The following is a 24,891-nucleotide window of genomic DNA, read 5'->3' as shown; positions in this document are numbered from 1 at the left end:
AGGCTGAGGCAGGAGGATTGCAGATTTGAGGCCAGCCTAAGTAATTTAGCAAGGCCCTAAGTAAGTTAGTGAGACCTTATCTCAAAAGAAAAACTAAAAAGGGGTGGGATTGTAACTCAGTGGTAAATTACCGCTGGGTCCAATCTCCAGTACCAACCAAACAAACAAAGCATTGGAGAAGAGCCCAGGAGACTGGAGATGTTCTCTGAGAAGATATCATAGTGAGTTTTGAGACCTGCTTCCCATTGTTCAGGAATATAGCCTTTCTTTAACTGTTTAAAATAACCCATTATTCAATAAATACTTCCTTTTCAGTGGTGGGGGTGCTGGGGATTGAATACAGGTGTGCTCTACCACTGAGCTCCACCTCCAGCTCTTTTTAGTTTTTTCTTTTGAGATAGATTCTTACTAAGTTGTTGAGACTGGCTTTGAATTTCAGGTCCTCCTGCATCAGCCTCCAAAGTCACTGGGATTATGGGCATGCACCACCATGCCGAACATCAGTAAATACTTTTTTTGAACACACCTGTCATGCACCTAGCATTGAACCAGATGCTGTGGGTATTACAAAAGAATTGCTCATCTAGGGCTTTTTGTCTACGGTATAGTCATTTCCTCTCTAGTGGGGTTCTCAGTGCACAGGCCATGAAATGGGAGGTTCAGTGAATGTCTGAGAGCCCCAAAGGGTGTTGTAGGCAAGAAGAGAGAAGGGAGGACCATGGCAGTAGGGGAACACCCAAGAACCATGACATTTAAGCAGTTTGAAGGACTGGTAGTTAAGAACAGCTGAAGAACAGCAGGTGCACATTTCCTTTGGGGAGAGCTCAGGGATATGGCTGGGCAAGGTTAAGATTTAGGCTCAGGAGTTGGGAAAAGAACATTTTATGGTGTAAGGTGCACACAAGGAGAATCCCTTGGAAATACCACGGAGTATTTATTGTAAACACTTAAAACTTTAGAAAAATAATACTGTAAAGACCTGTATACCCTTTATCCAGATTCACCAGTAGTTACCATTTCACCATACTCACCCACACTCATGCTCTGGGTGGGTTTCCAGAACATGTAAATTCAATGTGGCAAGGTTGTACATTTATATCACTGCCTCACTCACTACTTGAGTGCTAGCTGCAGACATCACATTTCACTTTTAAACCCTTGCTAAGGAGGACTTACCTTCACAGGTGCAACAGTTACAGCACCCAAGCAGCTTCATGTTGCTGCTGTAATATGGCTTAACATAGAGAAAATGTTGAAATTTGGGGAAGGTGTATTTTTTTTTAAATTTAAAATAAAGCAGACTAATTTGGCACAATATATATTGAATGAATTGGTGGGACCAGAGACTAGAACCACAGAAACCAGGTTATACATATTTAAAGAGTCATATGTAGCTATAAAAATGGAAAGAAGCAGCTCATTGTATCCTGATATGCTTTCTTGTTTAAGATAAAATCTTAAGGAAGAGCAAGGCAAAGGAGAATGTGCAAGAGAATTTATAAACATTTGCACATAGAGGGTTGTAAAATCTCTGGAAGGATAGAAAATGAATTGTAGCATCTCATGTCTTTAAGAGAAAGAATTAGGTATTTGGGGGACAAGGAGATTTTTTCCTGAATACCATTTTTTACCTTTTGAATTTTGTTTTACTTTTTGAATCTTGTAATTATGTTACTTTAAAAACATAAACAGTAGATAAACAGGTATAGACTTATTATGATTATTATTAGTTTTGTAGTGTGCAGCATATTTCTTATTGTATCCTAAACAAATTTAGGGGAGATGTGAAGCTAAGAAGATGGAGGAAAATTTTTATTTTCTCAGTTTTATAAGGTGTCCTAGTCCATCCGGGCTGCTGAAAGAAACTACCACACATAAGCTGAAGGGCTTATGAACAACATAAATGTATTTTTCACATTTCTAGAGCCTGGAAGCCCCAAATAAAGCACAGTTAGCCTCCCTGTCTGGTGAGTGCTAGCTTCCTGACTCATAGATGGTGCCTTCTTGCTGTGTCCTCAAGGTGGCAGAGAGGAAAGGAATCCCAGAGTCCCATTCATGAGTGCTCCACCCTTGTCACCTCATCTAGTATGCATTACCCCTCAAATCTTAATCATCTTACTACCATCAAAGGTAAGTTTCAACGTAGGAATTAGATGTTGACACAGCATTCAGTCCATAACAAGGGAAATTTGCTGTTTGTAGAAAGAATTCTTAGTGTAGGAAGATATTTTTTGGGGAGCTGCTAACGGGGAGAGGGAGATTTGAAGGAGCTGATACCCAGAAAGTCATAGAGAAAATGTTGAAATTTGGGGAAATATAGAAAGGAAGACGAAAGCACAAAGGAAGATCTTTAAGAAGAGTTGTTTTTATATTCCTCTTGTAGAAAGGGGTAAGTCTATCTTCCTCTAAAAGCAAAGAATTTTGTAGTTTGTTTTATTTGTTTATTTTTGTGGTGCTTAGGGGATTGAACCCAGGGCCTTGTGCATGTGAGGCAAGCACTTAACCAACTGAGCTATATCCCTAGCCCTATAGTTTTATTTTAGTTGAAAAGTATAGAAGATGGCAAATGGGACTCAGTTTACATTTAAGATGTAGTGATACTAATTTGATATTGAGGTAATTAGTATTTTTAGAAAACATAAGATAAACATTTAGCAACAAGTGGGTACTTTCCCCTTTTTTTGGAAGACATAGTCTCGGGTTTCACTGAAGATTATGTGAAGGTCTTAAAAGAAAACCTTATCAACCAGGCATTGTGGTGCATACCTGTATTCCCAGTGACACAGGAGGATCACAAATTTCAAGTCATCCTCAAGAACCCTCAGCAACTTAGCAAGACCTTGTCTCAAAAATGAAAAGAGCTAGGAATGTAGCTCAGTGGTAAAGTACCCCTGGGTTCCAGTCCCTGTAACCCCTCTCCTTCATTCCAAAAAAAAAAAAAAAAAAAGAGAAAAACCTTAGTGAATAAATACTAGAATGTTATGTTATTAGTAAATTATTTATGCATTATAGCAGTTTGTCTATATGATAATTTTTATACATGGTCAATCCTTGCTATCTATGGGTTCCTTACCCATGGATTCAACCAACATGGATAGGATATACCTGGAAAAACAAGAATCACATCTCTACTGAACTTTGACTTTATTTCCTAAACAACATAGTAGAACAGCTGTTTATATCACATTAGGTATTATAAGTAATCTAGAGATGATTTAAGTACATAGGAGGATGTATAGAGAGAATATGCAGATATTAGGCCTGGGTATGTGTTTGGTACTGGGTTTGAACCCAGGGGTGCTCGACCACTGAGCTATGTCCCAAGTCCCTCTTTTCTTGTGAGACAGGGTCTTGCTAAGTTGCTGAGGGTCTTACTAAGTTGCCCAAGATCAAACTTGGGATCTTCCTGCATCAGCAACTGGGGTTATAGGTGTGCACCACTGTTCCTGATTTTAGGCTGTGCTATATAAGAGACTTGAGCATCCATGTTTTTTGGTATTGGGGGTTCTGTAACCAATCCCCTATGGATACTGAGGGACAGCTGTAATTATATAGTGAGCTTCTAGGATATTCGAATCCTTTAAAATTACTCTTTTTGAGCATTTTGAGATAATGTTGCATGAAAAGCTAATTTTAGAGTTAACTCAGCCACAGTTTATTTTCTGTTTTCATGTGACTAACACAAAGTTATTGATTGGTTCTTAGTTCCTCTTCTCTTGAAAGCCACTGTTAATCTTTGAGTGTTGAATTACTCCAGTGTCCCGTTAGTGATCTTGTGGTTAATGAAGACAGATGGTTCACTTATAGATGCTTCTGGAAAGTTAACATTTCAACACTGATTGCTCAGGCAGTCTTTCAAAAGGAGAGGAACCCTGTACTGTTTCATCAGGAGGCCCAGGTGTGACTTTGCTAGAAAAGAGATTGATTTTATCAGTTCCTTCAGGGTTGGTGGGCATCTGTGAGACTACAGGAGTCTAGCCAAGCCACGAAAGCTTATGGGAGATGAAGTACTCCATGTTCACGTGCAGTAGAAGATGCTCTGTGGCTTGTTGAAGATTGCTGTGGGGTTTAGAGGGGCAAGAATTGAATATTCTCAATGGATATTTCCATCAAAGAGAATTTAATCTCTAGAGAGCTCTTTGCATTCAGAGGCCATTCTGCCTAAGAAACTGGGGCCAGTGGTCTGAAATCAGAACTTATTTATGGTAGTATGGTGCTGGATTCTTCTAGTTCCCTTTGAAATCTGTTTCTAAAACCCCATAGTTGTATGTCAGATATGTTAGAATATAATTGGGAAATAATGATGTGTTGGGCACTTGGATAAAATGTTTTTCTTCTATATTCCTTTTAATCTTTTCAATAACAACTCTAGGAGGTACAAATTATCATTTTCATTATATGGGAGAAAAAAAGTCAAAGCTTAGGAAAGTTTAGGGCTCAGACCCCCAAATAAAGAGGCTCACACAGCCTGCCTCTAGAGAAGGCTACTATGCAGAAAGATTTTTTTTTTGCATGTTTCAGCTTATTTCTGTTTGTGTTTTTCTTGAAATGTAGCATGGTTGTTTTTGGGACACCTCTTTCAAATGTATACTTAGGGAATAAAGTTATTGTTAATATATTTAAGCTCTCTTAGTTTCTTTTTGAAGATTTCTGATCTTATCTATTTTATGATAATTGTGAATAGCTTCATTTAGAGGATAGCCATTAAAAAATGATGTTTGCCAAAATGATGTTTTACCCAATTTCACATTAACATTTTCTCTGTTTATTATTTGTGTGTGTTCTCTTATTCTCTCCATATTTCTGGGTATTTGTTTACTTTTTTTCTGAACCATTTGAAGATACCATAGCCCTTTGTTCCATAATATTTCATGTGTATTTTCTAAAAATAAGAATATTCTCTTAAGTTATTACTTCATGGATTTATATTGTTTAAGTATTTCCATTTAAACCGCTATTCATGTTGTGATTTTGTCAGTTGATGTAATAATAAAGTCTTTAATAACATTTCCCCCTTGGGTCAGATATAAAAGTCTCAGATCTAACGTCTTTTAATCTGCAATATTTCTATATGTCTAGGTCTTTTGTCAGATTGACATTTTTTAAAAACATAGTACTAGTCTGTTAAAAAAATAATAGGAAGTTCCTCATTTTTGTGTTTGTCAGCTGTTTCCTCATCTAATGGATTGATTCAAGGTTATACATTCTCATAGAACACTGCATAGGTAGTGTTGTGTGTCTCAGGCTATGACATCTGGAAGCACATGCTGGCCATCTGTCCCTCTCTGGTTATGCTAATTTTGATCACTGGGCAAGGAAGGTGTCAGTCTGATTTCTCCACTGTATAATTAGTGTTTTTTGTTCCTCTTGTGCAACAGTAAGTTGTGTATAGGGAGACACTCTTAACGAGCAAATATCCCTCACTTATTTTCCTATTTACTATTAGTATATTTTCATGGATTCCTATCCCCTCATGGTTTCATAAGGTGCTTAATTATTTTTGCTTACTTACCATTTAGCCAGTGGTAGCTCCTTTAAGCTGGCTTGTTTTTCTTTGTGCCAAGTACCCATTGGTTTTTGTTGGTTATTGTTACTGGTTTTTTGAGCTCTCCTGATATCATAACATTCAAGGCCCACCCCCAACTTCTTTCTTTGCAGTGCTAGAGGTAAAAACCAGGGTCTCACATATCTAGATAAGTATTTTACCAGTGAGCAATGCAATACCCTCAGTCCCATTAAGGATTATTTTGTAACTACCTATCCCAGCTCTGGAAACAATTATTTCTTTGAGCCACCTGGGTTCATTTTTTTTGGGAGAATGGTATTAGAAACCCTTTGAGCAGACAGAGCTAGGACGTGTGTGTGTGTGTGTGTGTGTGTGTGTGTGTGTGTGTATATGTGTACACACAAGTCAAAGTATATGTATACATAAGAACATGTGCATACAGATATGCAGTTATACATATTTTAGGAATAATGTTTTCACATAGTGGGTGACTTTTGAAGAGGTTACAGTCTTATTGTCCTATTTTTGCCATCTGACATTTGATTTAAATATGTAATAAACTTTTGGGAATAGAAGTTGTCATTTCAGCCAGGGGTGGATTTGTTTATTCATATTTAGGAAAACTACTGTCAGATAAGTGGAAATGAATCCTTTAACACCTTCACATCTAGTTATTCTCATTTAACATCATTTCACAGTTACTCATTTTAAAACTTAAAACATTACAACATAATGTTGTTCTGCAAAATCCATATTGTGCATATTATGTATAGTCTAAAGAACAATAAAATTGAACATCAATCTCCTTTAAGAAATAGCATTTTGCTAGTCCCTTTGCAGCCTCATGAAAGCCCCTTGTCAGGGTCCTCCTCTCTTCTCCTTTGCAGTTAACAATTATCCTCAAATTTGTATTATTAATTTCTTCACTTTAATTTATTAATTTAATTCTGAATTACATATCTAAATATAACAAAGGTTTTTGCTTTGCCTGTCTTTGATCTTTATGTAAACAAGACACACTGAATTTATTCTTCCATTTCTTCCTTATCCTTTTTAAAAATTTATTTATATTTTTAGTTATAGATGGACACAATATCTTTATTTTATTTATTTATTTTTGTGTAGTACTGAGGATTGAACCTAGTGCCTCACATGTGCTAGGCAAGTGCTCTACCACTGAGCCGCAACTCCAGTCCCTCTTTCTTTTTAATGTTTTTTAATCAACATTAAGATTTTAGTATTTAATGATGCTGATGTGTGTAGCTGTAGTGCATTCATTTTCATTGATGTATAGTTTTCCACTGTGTGAATATGCCACAGTTTCTCTTTTTGTTTGCTAATATTTCCTTTGTGAACAACAGTGCCATGAACACTTCTTAAAACTTGCCTCCTGGAGGACCCCCTCATAGTTTCTTGAGACTATATTATTTGACTTGGGCTATAGCTCAGTGATAGAGCACTAACCTAGCATGCACAAGGCCCTTGGTCTATCCCTAGCACACCACACACACACACACATACACACACACACAGTTTTCTACAGAGAAAAATAATTTCATAAACTTCCATCTTAACAAGCTAATGTTAACATGAGATTACTGGTATGGAATTATGGACTTAAGCTAATTTGTATTAAATGAAGTCTGTTGATCTCAAGTTCTGTCTTGAACATTTGAGAAATCACAAAAAACATAAAACATAAAAGATAGTAACCTCCCATAATATTGTCAGTTTATTTTAGAACTATAAAACTGGGGTATAAAATTTTTGTTTTATTCTTCTGATCCTGTCTTCTCCTATCCCATCTCCCAAATCCCAACTCCCAAATCCCTACTTAGGAGTAATTTATCACTATTATCAATATGTATACTTTTCATCTTTACTTTTATTTAGAAAAGTAATCTCTTTATGTTTGTATGTAACTTTTTAAAGAATAGCTACTGAAAATCAAGACCATACCTTGATTTTTTCTCACACCAGTCAAAATGGCAGACATCAAGAATAAAAACAATAATAAATTCTTGAGAGGATGTGTAGGAAAAGGAACACTAAATTTAGTATAACTCCTGTGGAAATCTGTATGGAGGTTCTTTTGAGAAAGTTTAGGGATGAATCCACTATATGATCCTGCTACACCACTTTTTAATATTTATCTTAAAGAATTAAAGTCATTATACTGCAGTGATACATGCATAGCCATGTTTATAGCAGCAGAAGTCATAATAGCCAACTATGGAACCAGCCTAGGTGTCCATGTGGATGAATGGATAAAGAAAATGTGGCATACATCCACAGTGGAGTTTTATTCAGCCATAAAGAAGAATGAAGTTGTCATTTGCAGAAAAACAGATGGAACTTGAGAATATTGTGAAATAATCCACAAAGTGAGGGTTCATATATTTTCTATCATGTGGAAGCTGGAGAGGAAACAGGAAAAGAAATGTGTTGAGTTAGAATCTCATGAAAACCAAAGAGAGATAAATAGAGTAGGGGAGAGGGAACAGAGGGGGTGAGGAGGGGAGGAAAGGGAAAATACTGGAGAGTGATATTGGCCAAATTATATTATTATATTGTGTGCATGTACAAATATATAATGATGAATCCCACTGTTGTGTACAGCTATAAAGCAGCAATAAAAAATAATTGGAGGAGAATAGCTACTGAGCCAGGTGTGGTGGCACATGCCTGTAATATCAGCAACTCCTGGGAGACACATACAGGATTCCAAGTTCAAGGACAGCCTCAACAACTTAGCAAGACCCTGTCTTGAAATAAAATAATACTTTTTAAAAAAAAGGGCTGTGGATGTGTCTTGGTTGTGGAGTGCCTCTGGGTTCAGTCCCCAGTACCACCGCCGCCACCACCCCCCCCCCCAAAAAAAAAGGCATATATACCCATTTTATTACTCCCTTCCTCTGTTTCAAAAATTAACACTGATACAATAATAATATCTAACTATAGACCTTATTCAGATTCTGTCAATTATCCTTAAAGTGTCCTGTTTGAAAAATTTCTCAGAGCATACATTATATATAGTCTCCTTTCATCTGAACGATTTTTCCGTATTTCTTGGCATTGGCATTTTTGAAGAGTACTAGCCAATCATCACGTAGAATGTCCTTCACTTTTGGTTTGTTTGATGTTTCCTCATGGCTGGATTCAGGTTTTGCACTTTGAGTAGAAATGCTGCAGGAGGAACATGGTGTTCTCAGTGCATCGATTTGGAGGCACATGATGTCTTTGGGCCCAGTCCTGATGTTAACTCTGGTCCTTTGGCTAAGGCCAGGTTTCTCTAGTATTGTCTCAGAAAAGTTGCTCCTCTCCGCTTTCCAACTAATAACTATTATGAAGTGAAAGAGTTAGGTTTTATTACTATCCTTTTCCTCTTTGAATTTCGATGCCTAGTCCTTAGATAGAATCCATTGATGCCCCTTGCCTGAATTGGTTATTCTTATGATGGGTCACCTAGTCATGATTTTAGAATTTTCATCGTTCCTTCATTATTAGTTGGATTTCTTCTTCAAAGAAGAACTTACTCTTATCTCTGATTTGTATATTTATGTCAGTGTAGACTCACTTTCTGTATTATTGTTTTTAAAAACACTTTTAGTTGTAGATGGACACAATATTTTATTTATTTATATGTGGTGCTGAAGATCAAACCCAGTGCCTCACACTTGATAGGCAAGCAGTCTACCACTGAGCTACAACCCCAGCCTTCTAATAAGTTATCTTTTGATGCTCAAATTGTCCCACATTGGCTGGCTTCTGTGTCTCTTCCACACATCCTTGTCAGTCTTTGAGCATCTCTTTCCTTTTCTGGAGAATGCTGCTTGTGGTGTTCTTTTCCCTCCTCAGCTTTAGAATGACCATGTTTTCAAGCTTTGTGTGAGAGAGCTGTTTTTCCATAGCCTGGCCAAGAGATATATATATTCTGGTACCGGGAATTGAACCCAGGTGTGCTTAACCTCTGAGCCACATCTTCAGCCTTTTTTATATTTTGAGACAGGGTCTCACTAAGTTGCTTAGGGCCTCATTAAGTTGCTGAAACTAGAGTTGAACTCATGATCCTCCTGTTGCAACCTCCTGAGCCTCTAGGATTACAGGCATGCATCAGCACACCTGGTAAGAGCAATTTTTTTAAAAGATAAATGTTTTTTTAGTTGTACACAAGAGCAATTTTTTATACTGACAAATTTTGCCAATCTTAATAGTTGAGAAATAGCGGGCTGGGGATGTGGCTCAAGCGGTAGCGCGCTCGCCTGGCATGCGTGCGGCCCAGGTTCGATCCTCAGCACCACATACAAACAAAGATGTTGTTCCCGCCGAAAACTAAAAAATAAATATTAAAAATTCTCTCTCTCTCTCTCTCTCTCTCTCTCTCTCTCTCTCTCACCTCTCTCTTTAAAAAAAAAAAAACAAAAACCTCACCTCTCTTTCCCACACACCCTAGTTCCAATTCATGATCAGGTCTACCTTCAGAGCACCTCCAGAACTGACACTCCTCATTTTCTCCACTATTCTGTTCTAGTCCAAGCCTGTCATCACTTCTGGGATGGTTCTGGTAGGCCTCCTCACTGGTCTCCTGGCTTTAAAAAAAAAATAGTTGAGAAATAGCATCTCAGTATAGTTTTGATTGCATTTCTTTTTTTTTGTTAAAGTATTTTTATTAGTTATTGATGGACCTTTTATTTATTTATTTAATTGCTTGTATGTGGTGCTGAGAATTGAACCCAGTGCCTCACACATGCTAGGCAAGCACTCTACCACCAAGCCACACCCCCATCCCACACATTTCTTTTATTATGAGTGAAATTGAATGTGTTTTCATGTGTTTAAATGTGTATGTGTATACATGTTACATATGTGTGTGAAATAACATTTTTTCTTTTGAGGTAGTCTTCTTTAATTTTGAGACTTCTTTTTTTTATTGGTTGTTCACAACTTTACAAAGCTCTTGACATATCATACTTTATACATTAGATTGAAGTGGGTTATGAACCCCCAATTTTACCCCAAATGCAGATTGCAGAATCACGTCGGTTACACATCCACAATTTTACATAATGCCCTATTAGTAATTGTTGTATTCTGCTACATTTCCTATCCCCTACTATCCCCCCTCCCCTCCCCTCCCTTCTTCTCTCTCTACCCCATCTACTGTAATTCATTTCTCTCCTTGTTTATTTTCCCATTTCCCTCCCAACCTCTTATATGTAATTTTGTATAGCAATGAGGGTCTCCCTTCATTTCCATGCAATTTTCCTCATCTCTCCCTTTCCCTCCCATCTCATGTCACTGATTAATGTTACTCTTTTCTTCCTACTCTTCCTCCCTGCTCTGTTCATATTTGCTCTCATTATATCAAAGAAGACATTTGGCATTTGTTTTTTAGGGATTGGCTAGCTTCACTAAGCATAATCTGCTCTAGTGCCGTCCATTTCCCTGCAAATTCTATGATTTTATCATTTTTTATTGCTGCATAGTACTCCATTGTGTATAGATGCCACATTTTTTTTATCCATTCATCTACTGAGGGGCATCTGGGTTGGTTCCACAGTCTAGCAATTGTGAATTGTGCTGCTATGAACATCGATGTGGCAGGATCCCTGTAGCATGCTCTTTTAAGGTCTTCAGGGAATAGTCCAAGAAGGGCAATAGCAGGGTCAAATGGTGGTTCCATTCCCATCTTTCCCAGGAATCTCCAAACTGCTTTCCAAATTGGCCGCACCAATTTGCAGTCCCACCAGCAATGTACAAGTGTACCCTTTTCTCCACAACCTCTCCAGCATTTGTTGTTGTTTGACTTCATAGTGGCTGCCAATCTTACTGGAGTGAAATGGTATCTTAGGGTGGTTTTGATTTGCATTTCTCTGACTGCTAGAGATGGTGAGCATTTTTTCATGTACTTATTGATTGATTGTATATCCTCCTCTGAGAAGTGTCTGTTCAGGTCCTTGGCCCATTTGTTGATTGGGTTATTTGTTATCTTATTGTCTAATTTTTTGAGTTCTTTGTATACTCTGGATATTAGGGCTCTATCTTATATTTGATAAAGGGGCTAAAAGCATGCAATGGAGGAAGGATAGCATCTTCAACAAATGGTGTTGGGAAAACTGGAAATCCATATGCAACAAAATGAAACTGAATCCCTTTCTCTCGCCATGCACAAAAGTTAACTCAAAATGGATCAAGGAACTTGATATCAAACCAGAGACTCTGCGTCTGATAGAAGAAAAAGTTGGCTCCGATCTACAGATTGTGGGGTCGGGCTCCAAATTCCTTAATAGGACACCCATAGCACAAGAGTTAACAACAAGAATCAACAAATGGGACTTAATTAAACTTAAAAGTTTTTTCTCAGCAAGAGAAACAATAAGAGAGGTAAATAGGGAGCCTACATCCTGGGAACAAATCTTTGAGACTTCTTTATATATTATGGATTGTAGTCCTTTATCTGTGATGTGCTGCAAATATTTTTTGCCATTTTTATCTTTTTTTGTTTTGTTTTTGTCATACAAAGGATTTTTAAAAAATGTTTAATCAACTGATCGGTCGTGTGTTTTTCCTGGTTTCAAGTCATAGTTTCAAGCCTTTCCTTACATTGAGCTTAAAGAGGAACTTACCATTTTTTCCTATTAGTACTAATATGGTTTCATTATTTTATGTTTAGGTTCTTGTTTCATTGGAGTTATATTGTGATGTATGGTTAGAGATGTGAATCTAATTTTATCTATTTGCAAATGGCTAGACAATCTTTTTAGCAGTTTATTGAGTCAGTTTTTTGTACCAGTGATTTTAGATGTTGCCCTTTGTTATGCACAGTCCTAAAGCTCCATTTCTACATGGGTTTGTTTTATCGACCTTTCTGTATTAATCCATTGGTTCGTCTGTCAGGACCATGCTTTCTATTACCAAGGCTTTGTAGTATAATATAATGTCTGGAAGGACTAAGCCTGATCCTCTAGCACTTCAGCGTTTTTTTGGCTGTTATTGCTCATTTATTTTTCAATATGAGGTTCAGTATTAATTATCTACTTCATTACAAAATTGTTGGTGTATATATGGGGATTGCATTCAATTAACAAATTAACTTACGGTGGACTCACATTTTTATAACATGAATTTATTCTGTCCAAACTAAGTCATTTATTTGTTCGAGATTTCATTTGTGTTTTAAAGTTTTCCACATTTCTTTTAAATTAATATTTATTTGTTTGTTTTCTGTCGCTGGGGAGCAAATCCAGGACCCTGCCTATGCCAGGCAAGTGATCTACTACTGAGCCACATCCTCATAAATATTTCATTTTCTTTGTGCAACTTGCATTTTTTTTTTCCATTTAGCCATGGATATCTTAACAGGTTACTACTCGTTGACCTATTTCATTTTAAAAAATAAATCCATGGCAGTCTATTGTGCCCTAATTTGATTGAAGTTTTCCTCTGTTATCTTTCTGTGGCTTTTAATTTTCTCTCTTCCAAATGATATTATAGGGAATATACTTGCTTACTCATGGGCCATGTGGGTTTGGGGTAATATATGCTGCCGTATTCTCTCTCTAAACTATATGACATGGTTTTAAAGTCACAAGATCTTCAAAGTTTTGTTTAAAGAAACATAAAAGTTAATTAAAATTTTCTGTGTGTCCATTAATATGGGAAATATAAAGGTAACTGAGGCTGGGGCTGGGGCTCAGTAGTATAGCACTTGCCTAGCCATGTGTGAGGCACTGGGTTCGATCCTCAGCACCATGTAACTAGAAAAAAATTTAAAAAGCCAAACAACTAAAAACAACAACAACCAAAACCCTGGAAGTCATACTTTTACCTTAAATGATGCAATGTAATTTTATATATTATATGTGTGATTATTTATGTACACTTAAAACACTAAAAATTCTCTGGTAAGTAGACTTTGAATTGAGCCTAGAAGGAAATGCTGGCTCTGGGTTAGCAGAAAGGATCAAGAAGGCAAGTCATGTCATTTTAGTTGAGGTCAGTGAAATAACTGGCCTGGACTGAAGTCGTGTTTGTATTCAAGGATAAAGTAAGCGCAGTTAGTGGATAAATGTGTGGGCCCAACGGAAGAGTGTGGGTTGGATGTACTTGGCAGCAGAGAGCATTCTGAACTAGTCATCCCCTGACATGTAACAAATTACCCCCAAATTTAGTGCTTTAAAACACCAGTAAGCATTTATCATCTCTTAACAGTTCTTATGGGTCAGAAATATGGGAGCAGGTTGACAGGGTCTTAAAGACTTGGTCTTGTCTGATGATGAAGTCAAAATGTTAGCCAGGATGCAGTCTTCTGAAGGCTTGGTGGGGGCTTCAGGAAGCCCTTACAAGATGGTGCCTCACATGGTTGGCAGGTTGGTGCAGGGCCATGGTGGGAGGCCTCAGTCCCTTACTTCACTGTGTGAGTATTCTTATGATATGGTAGCTTTGCTCCCCAAATCGATCAGTGCAAGGAAACTAGGCAGCTCCCATGCCCTCTTCAACCTAGCCTTTTCCTCAGAAAAGCTATAAATTCAGCCCACAGTCAAGAAGAGGGAAGCTAGGTTTTACCTTTTGCAAAGGGGAGTGTTGAAGAATCTGGGAATAGATTTTAAACCACCATACTGTATTCTTTTAGAAGAGGGGTGATGGTATGATGTTGAAAGGGTACCTAGAGGAAGATGAATCTGGTAGCAAGGTCAAATATGAGTTGAAGAATAGAAGAAATAGGAGGTAGATTCCAGGGAGGAAGTCAGTCAATTGATGATGGATGTAGTTGGGTGTAGTGAGAGGGGAGAGGTAGGACACAGAGACCAGGGCATACAGCACAAGGACGAGAGGCAGGAAGAGGGTGAAGAGGATCTGCAGAATGATTAGTACAGTTGTGGTAAGATGGACCAGTTTTGAGGGGATAAGGGTACTTGTTTGGTCTTAGACATTCCAGGGAAGCTCCTAAGGAGTTGAAAATGCACAACCCTGAAATGACTAACCAAAGAGGCTCTTCTTGCCACTCCAGCAATGATGATTCAGTTTTTCAAGAGCTTGGAATGTAGAGAGAGCAGACTACCAAGGACCAGGCCTTGAGTGGAAGCATGGCTTTGGAATACGATTAGGGAGGGGAATCAGATCTGTAAAGGTAGAGAGAAGGAAGAGCCAGCTGTGTTCCTGGCAGGAATGAAAAAAATGGAATGATCAGAGCATCAGATGTTGCAGAATCTGAAGAGAATGATGTATGAAATGAACGCATTTGCCTGCAAGATTATTATAGGTGACAGCAGTTTAAGTGGAGTAGAACAATTTTGGAAATTGGATTATAACATTTAATTCGATGATTAACTTTTTTAAAAGTGCTTGAGGTGGGAGGATGAGTGGCTGGCATGCCATTCATCTCTTGGATTTTGAGATCTTACATCTTCTTACCTCTTTTTAGCATCACCAAGCATCCCAGGAATGCTACTTCTGCTCAGTTCTTGGATGGAGAGGAATGGAGGAGGATTTTTGCCTCACTTGTGTTTTCAGGGAATCTTTTAACTGTAAGTGAAATCTAGTATTTTCTTTTTTTTTTTTTAACCACTCAGATACAGTTTTTAGTTATCCTGGGCTCCCCCTCCCCTTCACTCCTTTCCCCCAGTCAGTGTGAGTTTAAAACCACAAGGTTCCACCTCACCTATTTTTCCTTGTCTTTACCTCCTGCCTTCAAGCATGACTCTATTATTCATGGTTTGCTAACTGAACTTGCAATGAATACATATTAAATATTATTAAAATGGTAATGACAAATGTAAGTACTAAATTGAAATATTTTATGTTATATACCTATTCATGTATGTATAATGAGTTTTCAAATTAGTAAAATAATTAAGATAGAGCAAAAATATGAAAATATTTTAAAAGTTTTCTTATGTGACATGAACATATCTTGAGGTTTCTATGAGGATTTGAGATTAAATGGACTAGGAAATTGTATAATAAAACACTGAAAAACTCAGAAATTAAATTGAGTTTTCTTCATTACATGGTGTGGTGATGATGATTTCATTTTATTTTTTCCCATAGAGTTATTTTTCTTTTAAGAAAAAAAAAACCCTTTGGCTCTACTAAAGACTTAGAGAAACGAAACCACAATTGCAATAATTACTATGGTTCCAAATTAAAGAGTAATCTTTATGCTGCCATCAAAGAACTTTTGTTGATAAGTTCCTTTTAGCACACATACAAAAAATAGGCTTGTTCTCAGTCAGATCATCTTTGAATAAGTAGGGCAGCCTCAGATGATGTCTAGCTGCAGAGTGCTTGGGCGGTGAGCATGGGAGGAGATGAAAAGGGTCGGGTGGCAGAGGAATAGCAGAAGGAGGGAGGCTGGGGAGCAGCACAGTTAGCCGCAGCAAGGGGGGATGCGAAAAGAGGGGTGCTGGTGCCAACTGGCAGTAATGCCAGGTAGGTTCTTAGTTTTCATTATGTAGGTATTAAGATTTTCCTTCATGTTTGTGAGTAAGAGTGGGACAGGAAATAAAAAGGGAGTGTTAAATGGCTATGTTGTTTATTTTTACAACTGGAGATCTGAATATACTTGCAAAGATTCTCTTATCATGACTTTTATTACTTGGACTTGGGCAGTGGACAAAAACTTTAATTTGGTTCATATATTTTCCTTTTCTCATCTCCTATCATCTTATCACTACCTCTTTCCTGTACATTTTCTTTGGGGCATCATTAGCCTTACCTCTTCCATTCCCAGTGCCATACCCTTGCAGGGTAAATTGTCCTCTTTCATGCCTCTCTGTCTCTAGAATATCCTGGGATTCTCTGTCAATAGACGTCTACAACGTGTTTCTAATACCTACTTGTAGCTCCTTAGAAGGAAAGGCTGAGCCATCCTTGACAGTGCATCCCCACATCTAATAAACGTGAACCAGTGAGTGATGTTCCCAAGCCTCATAGTGGATACTCATGCTGTCCCTCTGAGTGCAGTCACTCAGCATTGAGGCTTGGAGACCTGCAGCTAGAGAAGACTGCACCAGCCATAAAGGAAATATCTGGACCTGACTGAAAGCAGAGTAAGGCAGAGTTCTGATCATGTTGTGCTTCATAGGGTAGGTTTTAGTGATGGGTTTGGAGCAAGAAACAAATACGAGCAGTGCCATGTGGTCAGCATTGAGGAAGTTTGCAGTTCATTCATCTTGGGGAGGGCTGGGAAGATTGCCGTGTGAGTCAAGTCCTAAATGGAGATGACTAGTGTGGAGTCACACGGTGTGAAAGGGCGAGTTTACCCAAGGAGAGCTCACTGAGCAAGGTGAGGGAGTGCCACACAGAGGACTTGGGGACACGTCGACATACAAAAAGCACACAGGAAAAGAACCACCCAAGAACAGTAAAAGGCGAGGGGAGGGGGTGGTCATCTGTAATACAAGATGCTACCAGGGGGTCAAGATGGGATGAAAGGTAAAAATGAGACCAGGGTCAGAGGCTAGAAAAGTTGTGGCATTAGGAACTTCATTCCAAAGGCTGAGTGCAGTGGATGTTAATGAATAGAGACAATGAGTGTGCATGACTTTTTTTTTTTAAGCAATTTGAAATAGGAAGTCAATTACAGATGATTACAGATGAAGAAAGGTCTTTATTTTAGCATGAGGTGGTGTGAACAGTAGTAATAGAAGAAGAAAAAATCATAGACCAAAGGAAAAGCATGTTCCCAAGGGTGGTGAGAAGAGGATGAGTCCAAAAATATAAGGGAAGTAAATGTGTGAACTTCTCTTCAGAGGCTTAGAAATGGGCTTGCTGATTTTTGTGAATAGTTAGGTTTGAAGTGGCTCTGCAGAGAGTTGAGGGAGAATCACCTGTATGTTATCAGCAGGGTCATTGGCAAGAGGAGGTAAGATGGGTTGTTTAGAGGGTTTGAAAAAATGCTTGGGACAGCCATTGTAGGGACAGAAAGTTGACTAGGGGAAGGTAGTGGATTACTTCCCAGCAAGGAGGGCCTGGCTAAGATAGGGCCTGAGCAGTAGAATTCTCTGGTTTTTCTCCCATAGATTCCTCTCTGGCCTGAGGGCTGGAACAGGTAAACTGCAATATGATTACTTACAAATAATTCTTTTAAATACACAGCGCTGTATTTTGTTTCTGTGTGTGGTAAACTATACATAATATTTACCATCTTAACCATTTTTAATGATATAGTTCTGTGGCATTAATACATCCCCGTGTTTGTGTGTCCATCACTACCATCCACATCCAGAACTTTCTCACTTTCCCAGCTGCAGCTCTGCCTGTTTAGCAGCTCTCCATTGCCTGCCCTGCAGCCCCCACATGGCACACTGCACTTTCTGTTTCTGTTTGGCCACTTTAGGGACTTCTTATGCTATCTTAACAGGAATCATGCAATAATGGTCCTTTGGGGACTGGCTTATTTCACTTGGCATAGTGTTTTCAGGTTCATGTGTTTATCATATATCAGAATTTCTCAGGTTTTTTTTTAATGCCCAACTGGGGGTCAAATTCAGGGTGCTTTACCACTGAGTTACATCCCCAGCTCTTTGTTTTTTATTTTGACACAGGGTTTTGCTGGATTGCTGAGGCTAGCCTTGAATTTGAGATCCTCCTGCCTCAGCCTCTTGAGACTCTGGGATTATGTCACCACATCTGGCTCTTTTCAGTATTCTTAAGATATTTAAACACAGTTTTGTTTTGTTTTCCCCAAGAACACAACTGTTCCACAACTATAAAGAAGAGTTGGGAGAAGGGAATTTGTATGTTTACATATGTCCCATTTACGGTATATCAAGAGCTACATTGGTTGCAAATATTTTGATGCATTGGATCTTCACCACTTCTCTGAGGTGATATTATTATTATCATTTCATAGCTGAGTAAACTGCCTTTCAGAAAGCTCAAGTATAGCTTGTGTGGGCTCTCACAGCTGGGAAATAACGGAGCCAGGATTTGAATCCTGGACTTCCTGACACTAGACACAGCATTCTTTTTATGACCTTTCAGTTTTCCATGTAGTCTTATGTCTAATTATGACTTTAAAGGAGTCAAGTCTCTTTGCTTTCAATTTAATGAAATTGTGCTTCTTAAGATTTTCCTAGTGCTCAACAAATGTACAAGGCTCTTCATGACATCAGATGATTTTTATTCAGTATTTAACTTTTAAGAACAGAATTAAACATGTGCCCAAAGTGGAAAGTTACGTTTGTTAATTAATTCAGTTCATAGTTATTTGTTTAATGTTGTCTGGTGTATTTTTCCAACTATATTGATCTGGGGATAGTTCATAGAACTAAACTGGTAGATTTATAGGATAGATTTCTGAAGGAAAATGCTGTCTTGAGTAAGAGTCTATTTAAATAATCACAAATAGAAAGGAGAAACTCTAAAAGTGAAAAATATATGACCATTCATTTTTAAGGTTCTCCTAAAATCCAAATATTACTCAAGTAATGTGACTATTATAATTGAAGCCAAAAGCTACAGTCTGAGATTGGCTTTGCTTAAGCACTGCTCTTGTCTTTCTATTGTTGTTTTTAATCTACAAATGTTTCTCTGAATTCTTGAGTCCTCTCCTCTATACTGTGCCGGTGAAAAAACATTTTTGTTTGAAGATCTAAGCAATGACTGTGATATATCAAGGTTATTTGAATAGATGATCCTGAGAAGTAATCAAAGTCATTTACAGAATGGTTATTTCCAGAACTCAGGACCTTCGTGGAGGTATGAGGGAGGCCTTTGTTGTGGCATGAAGACGGAGTTTATCTGCATCTTGGTTCAGTGCATTGCTCTGAAAGCTATGAGAGCTCTGGTGATGGTGAGTTTTGCCTTCATTTTATGACCAGTTGTTAGAGAGACCCAGCATCTGAAGTCTGTGTTGACTTTAGAAAGGTATTCTCAGAAGCCCTTTCTTGGAATGAGTTTAAAGAAAGAAGAGAACCAGAAGCCAGGTTCAGTCTTGCAGGGGATGCTTTGGAAAAGGACAAGTGATTCTCTGGGATCATCAGAGTGGATCAGATCACATTCTACTGTGGTGATAAAAACAAAGAACAGTAAATCAGAGGGACTGTAAACCATCCTGAAATCTCCCTTCAAGCAATAATACCGAACAGGGAGGATAGATGGTGCTTTCTCTCCACTTTCTTTTTCATTTTTCCTTGAAGGTTAATAGGATTAAAAATTTTACAACCCCCACTGTGGTTCATACTCAGGTTTCAGTTTCCAGGTGGGTAGCTGGTACAGACCTCCTCTGACTTGAGGCTGTTCTCTTGTTCATTCTGCATTAATTTAAAAACAACTAATTAACGTCTGGTTAAAAAAAAATTCTCATCTTGAAAGTCAGATAAAAGAGAGCATTTGCCTGCCTCATGCTAAGGGACTTAAACTGTACTCGAATGTTCATGCACTGTTGTTTTATTCAAATATAAAGGAATAAAAATGCTCAAGATATAGCAAAGGATATTTTTAAAGTATGCAGTGCATGTGATTGTTGATGAGTCAGGTGAGTGGGTGATTCTGGGCAGAGTGGTAGAAAAAATTGACTTTCAGCAGGAATGAGAATCCATGCTAAACAGAACTGGGTAAGACTGAGATCATGCTCAGGGAAGATTCTGGAAGAGAGAAGCCCGAGTTGCTTAGGGATGGGTCCAGCAGCTGAGGAGAAAGCTTTTGACCTGAAAGATCTGGGGTCCCCAGGGAATAGGATTTCTCTCTGCCTCAGAGAGAGTGAGTGGAGCTTTAGAGGTGGAATGGCTTCACCAGCAGCATGGACTTGTAGGAGTTGGTGGCCAGAAAGGGGGAGGTCAAGGAGGCTCGAGAGAGTCATTTTAATAATTCAAACCTACAGTGATCATTGAGTGGTAAAGATAGTAGTGATAGTTCAAATAGATAGGATTTGTGTTGTGGTCAACCCTGACTAAATTCTCGGCCTGTTTTTTTACTGCAAGGGATTCTTAGTAGCAGACTAGAGAAAGCAGAATGTGATGTCTTCTTTGGAGAACATTCCTGTGAATTTAATTAAGACTGGGTGACAAAACCCAAGTGTGAAATCATCTCTAGGGGACTGGGCAGAAAGGTGGTCTGTTTTTACACAGCCTTCTGTCCCTAGTGCACAGCTGGGGTTGGCCCACTTGACTTCAGTGGGTCCTGGAGTTGATACAGTTCACAGAGTACAGCATGTGCAGGTTGATACTGTTAGTGCTTGTTCTATAGTGGAGTTGAATCTTAAAAGCTGGGAGAAATTTGAGATATAGGGATTGCATGACTCTGTTTATGTTACTGGTTTTCATCTTAATAGTCTATACCATTATTGAGTTTTATGAAACATAGTCTTTTCTAGTTTAAATTGGAGCAGGAATAATGACAAAAATAATGATTATTATTATTCCTGCTCCAATTTAAATAATAATAGTGAATATTATTATACTGGGGATTGAACTCAGAGGTGCTCTACCACTGAATGTTGCCCTGTGGACCCACTGAGCTTCATCCCCAACCCTGTTGTATTTGGAGATAGGGTCTTGCTAAGCTGTCCGTACTGGCCTCAAACTTGGGATACTCCTGCCTTAGTCTCCTGAGTAGCTGGGATTATCCATGTATACCAACGTACCCATCAAGTAATTATTATTTAAAAGGAGATTGCTCTTCATGTAACTTTCTAACACAGAATATGTTTGGTCAACAGAAGTGCTGACATGTACTAAATGCAAGCATATTACATGTTTGGGGAGGAACAAAGAGGAAATGGTTACAGACCTTATTTTTAAATTGTCTGATCTAATAGGAGAAAATGGACCATCATTTGATAGCTGAGAATTAGGTTCTACAGTCAGACCCAACCCAGATTCAGTTCTTGGAGTTGATGTGTGCTAGATGTATAACCTCAAAAAAGGTTTTCATTTTGTCTCAACCTGGCAAAGTTTCGTCTCTAGCTCATCTAAATATCAGAATTGGTACAGTTTTATTAATGTCAGAGGGGTGCTGGAGGCCTAAAGGTACAGACACTCCAGTACCTGACTCCTCTGTAGACAGTGACCACATATGTAGATAAACAGAATGCTGCCCTATGGACTCAGGGGACAAGGTTTGGGGAGTCATCTCTGGAAGCAGTCACTCAGATTATATGACGCTAGACTACATTGCCAGAGGCAAATGTCTAAAACAACAGGCACAGAAGTTTATCTTGTTATCTGCAAAATGGACTAGAAATTACATTTCTTGTTTTCTTTGATTTAATTTGTATAACTTTGTGGTAACTCAGATGTAGGGGAGTTAAATCAGCCTCCTACTGATAAGAGGATAACATACTGGGTATTGAACTCAGGCACTTGCCACTAAGCCACATCCCCAGCCCTATTTTGTATTTTATTTAAAGATTGGGTCTCACTGAGTTGCTTAGTGCCTAGCTGCTGCTGAGGTTGGCTTTGAACTTGTGATCCTTCTGCCTAAGACTACTGAGCTGTGGGATTACAGGCATGCACCACTGTGCCCAGCTCATCAGTTCTTATAATGAAACACAATTTTTGAGCCTGTTACATGCACCTGTCCTACCCCAGGTTCCTATCCTAAGTCTGGAGTATCATGATGACTAAGGAGCCATCTAGTTGGCTCTCAGGTTCAGGAGTTTGGCTACTATGTGGCTGTAAACATTTGAAAATTTTCAGGCAAAATGAATAAAACTACTACATGATAAATTTGATAATAAAGAAGTGGTGGAGTTGCGTTTCCTTAGCTCACTATTTTGCTCAGTCATTGTGGTCTCAACTTACTTAAATATCTCTAAATATTTAAATAGATCACCGGCTGCCTTGTGATGTACTTTATTCTTGAAAAAAAAAAAGTTACGTAATATGTGAAATGAAAAAGTTTATATAATCCCGTATAATTAACAGAATAGCATCAATGTATTGAAGCTGCTAGACAAGGACAACTTCAGTTATTTAGTGAAATATCATAGATTGCTAAATGTGTCTTGGTTCATTAGGAGATAACTCTTGAGAGTCACATTGGTGCTTCCTACCAAGAAGTGAGGGGTCCTAGACCTGGCTCATCAGGAGGTTCAGAAAGAACATGGAGCTGAGGAATATGAGGACAAGCTGGAACCTGCCATTGTCCATTGTCCGTATCTAGCCACAAAGAGAGTGATGACCTTCGAGAGAAGTGTCTGCTGCTGCAGTTCCTCCTTACACTCTCAAGGAAATTTCTCTTATGGTCAACTCTAACCAGTGCCACAGATGAAAGGGATTCTGCAAAGTGTAGTTACCCCCAATCAAACTGATATTTAGACGCCACACTTGGACCTAAATACATTTATGTGCACATTTGTTGAAATGGAAACAAGAGAGACATACAAATCTGCTTAGAAAATATCAGGAAAGTTACATAAGATAATAAATTCATTTAAAAATATTTAACTTGATTAATTGGTTTTCTTTTTCACTAAGTCATATCTATTTTTAAAGCCATGAATAAACTTAAAAAACAGGAATAATTTAATCTTACCTCCTTCTCTTGAAATAATTCTTTTAAGTTGACAAATCATTTTGAATGTCATTGTGTTAAAATTTTTGTTTTTTGGAAAAAATTATCCAGTACAGTGCCATCTAGTGCCAAATTACTTAGTTGCTGGTTATTGAAAATAGTTCACTGTAGCATTGCATTCTTGATAAATCAGGAACTTCACTTTTAATCATATCTAATTCATTAGACATATTTTAAAGAACTATTTCTAAATAAAGCAAATATTTGTAAATAATTAGAAAAGTAACTTAGAAGAAAGTATTAGGACTTCTTCATCCTCAGATTTTATTACACAGACACACATACACACGAGTAATGAGTCAACACTGTTCATGTGCTAAACATCATTTGTACCTAAGAGTAAAATCAGTTTGTTTTTTTTTTTGCTTAATAAAACAATGGGGTTATTTTTGAAATGTGTATATGAATGCACATGGGTTTTAATATCAGATAGGCATGAGCTTATCTTTTGGGCCTTATTTTTCTTATGATCTGACAGGTAATTACTGTCTGCCAGGTGGTACTGACCCATTAAATATCCATAAGCTTTGACCTCTCATGAATCCGTCTTAAGCACACTGCCCTATGTGCCTAGCTAGCCCTTCTCTCTTGTCACTGTTGTAATTAAATTTTGAATGGTATTCAGCATTTACGTTATTATTTTTAGACATTTTCACAGCTGAGTCATGTAATCTATAGATACTTTTTCTTTTCAGCACAACTTTTTGTTTTCCCTGGTATTAATGTCTTTTTTATTGCTTGCCTAGATTTCAGGTACTTACCACTTATTCATTCCTAAACTCTTTCCAGACTTAGCCATTTGTATCTAAAATGTTATGATTCCATGAAATGGACTCTGGGATACTTTGTGCTGACCCCGTCCTTAGTGGATGACATTGCCAACCAGCACTCAGCCTAGTCTCTGTTTGGGTTGGTGGGAGCGTCTCTGTTGCTCCATTTCTGTGTGACTAAGCCTGCTTGTCAACAAGAGTTCAGTCAAGTAGGAGTCTTCTGCAAGGTATCAGCACTAGCTACCTACTTTGTATAGTGGCTAGTCACACTGTTGATGTGCTAAACATCATTTGTACCTAGGAGTAAAATCAGTTTTTTTATTTAATAAAACAATGGGGTAAGCAAAGTTGTGAGGCATGCCATGAAGACTAGGTGGCGCACAGGATACTATCAGACATCAATGAAAATCTTGTTTGACACAAACTAAAATAAAGCAGAAAAGAGTCCTTGAAACTAGCTTTGCATGGATTGTTACAGGAAGTGACAATGTTGGAGATGGAAATGTTAATAGCTTAGCTTTGTAGATATTCTGTTTGCCTCACTCAGACTTGGTATCATTGTGAGTAGTGTTTGAGATGTTCCTTTGGGGAATGTCATTATCACATGTGTAAGGAAAGTAGAGAATGGAGGAAGTCTATTAGTCAATAGAAGTATTCGCTCCTGAACTGTCTCAGGTGTTAAATACACAAAAACTGTCATTCTGGATGGCCAGCTCTAGGAGGCCACAGAGACCACAATTCTGGTGGACTTGAGTTTTTATCCTACATCTTTTCCATGGGACTTGGAAAAGAAACCCAGGAAAGATATTGCAGTTGAAGTTCTGTGCAAGTTTTCTTGAGATTAATAAGTTAAAGATGTACTGTTTTTCTCTTTTTTTAATTTTAATTTAAAAAAAATAACCTTTGTTTTATTTACCCATTTATATGTGGTGCTGAGGATTGAACCCAGGGCCTTACAACATGCCAGGCGAGCGCTCCACCACTGAGCCACAACCCCAGCCCCCTTGTTTCTCTTAATGCAGTGACAAATGAGTTTAAAATACACCAGAGTACTTCTTCAGATGCATGTGACATTCTTTATAAGTAACAATAGGC

The 24,891-nt window shown here is 38.1% G+C and overlaps 1 long non-coding RNA gene across 1 annotated transcript in view; it reads left to right on the top strand.

Moving 5' to 3' along the window:
- The window catches only part of LOC308643213, a 155,675-nt gene that overhangs the window by 14,792 nt on the left and 115,992 nt on the right, over window positions 1-24,891 (top strand). The window contains exon 2 of the long non-coding RNA XR_014020730.1: window positions 14,931-15,033. This is a non-coding gene — a long non-coding RNA (uncharacterized lncRNA). The remainder of the gene's footprint in view (window positions 1-14,930; window positions 15,034-24,891) is intronic.

Source organism: Spermophilus citellus, assembly GCF_964194105.1.
Source record: "Spermophilus citellus genome assembly, chromosome: 3".
NCBI classification, from domain to species: Eukaryota; Metazoa; Chordata; class Mammalia; order Rodentia; family Sciuridae; genus Spermophilus; species Spermophilus citellus.
This window is presented reverse-complemented; position numbering and strand designations above follow the sequence as displayed.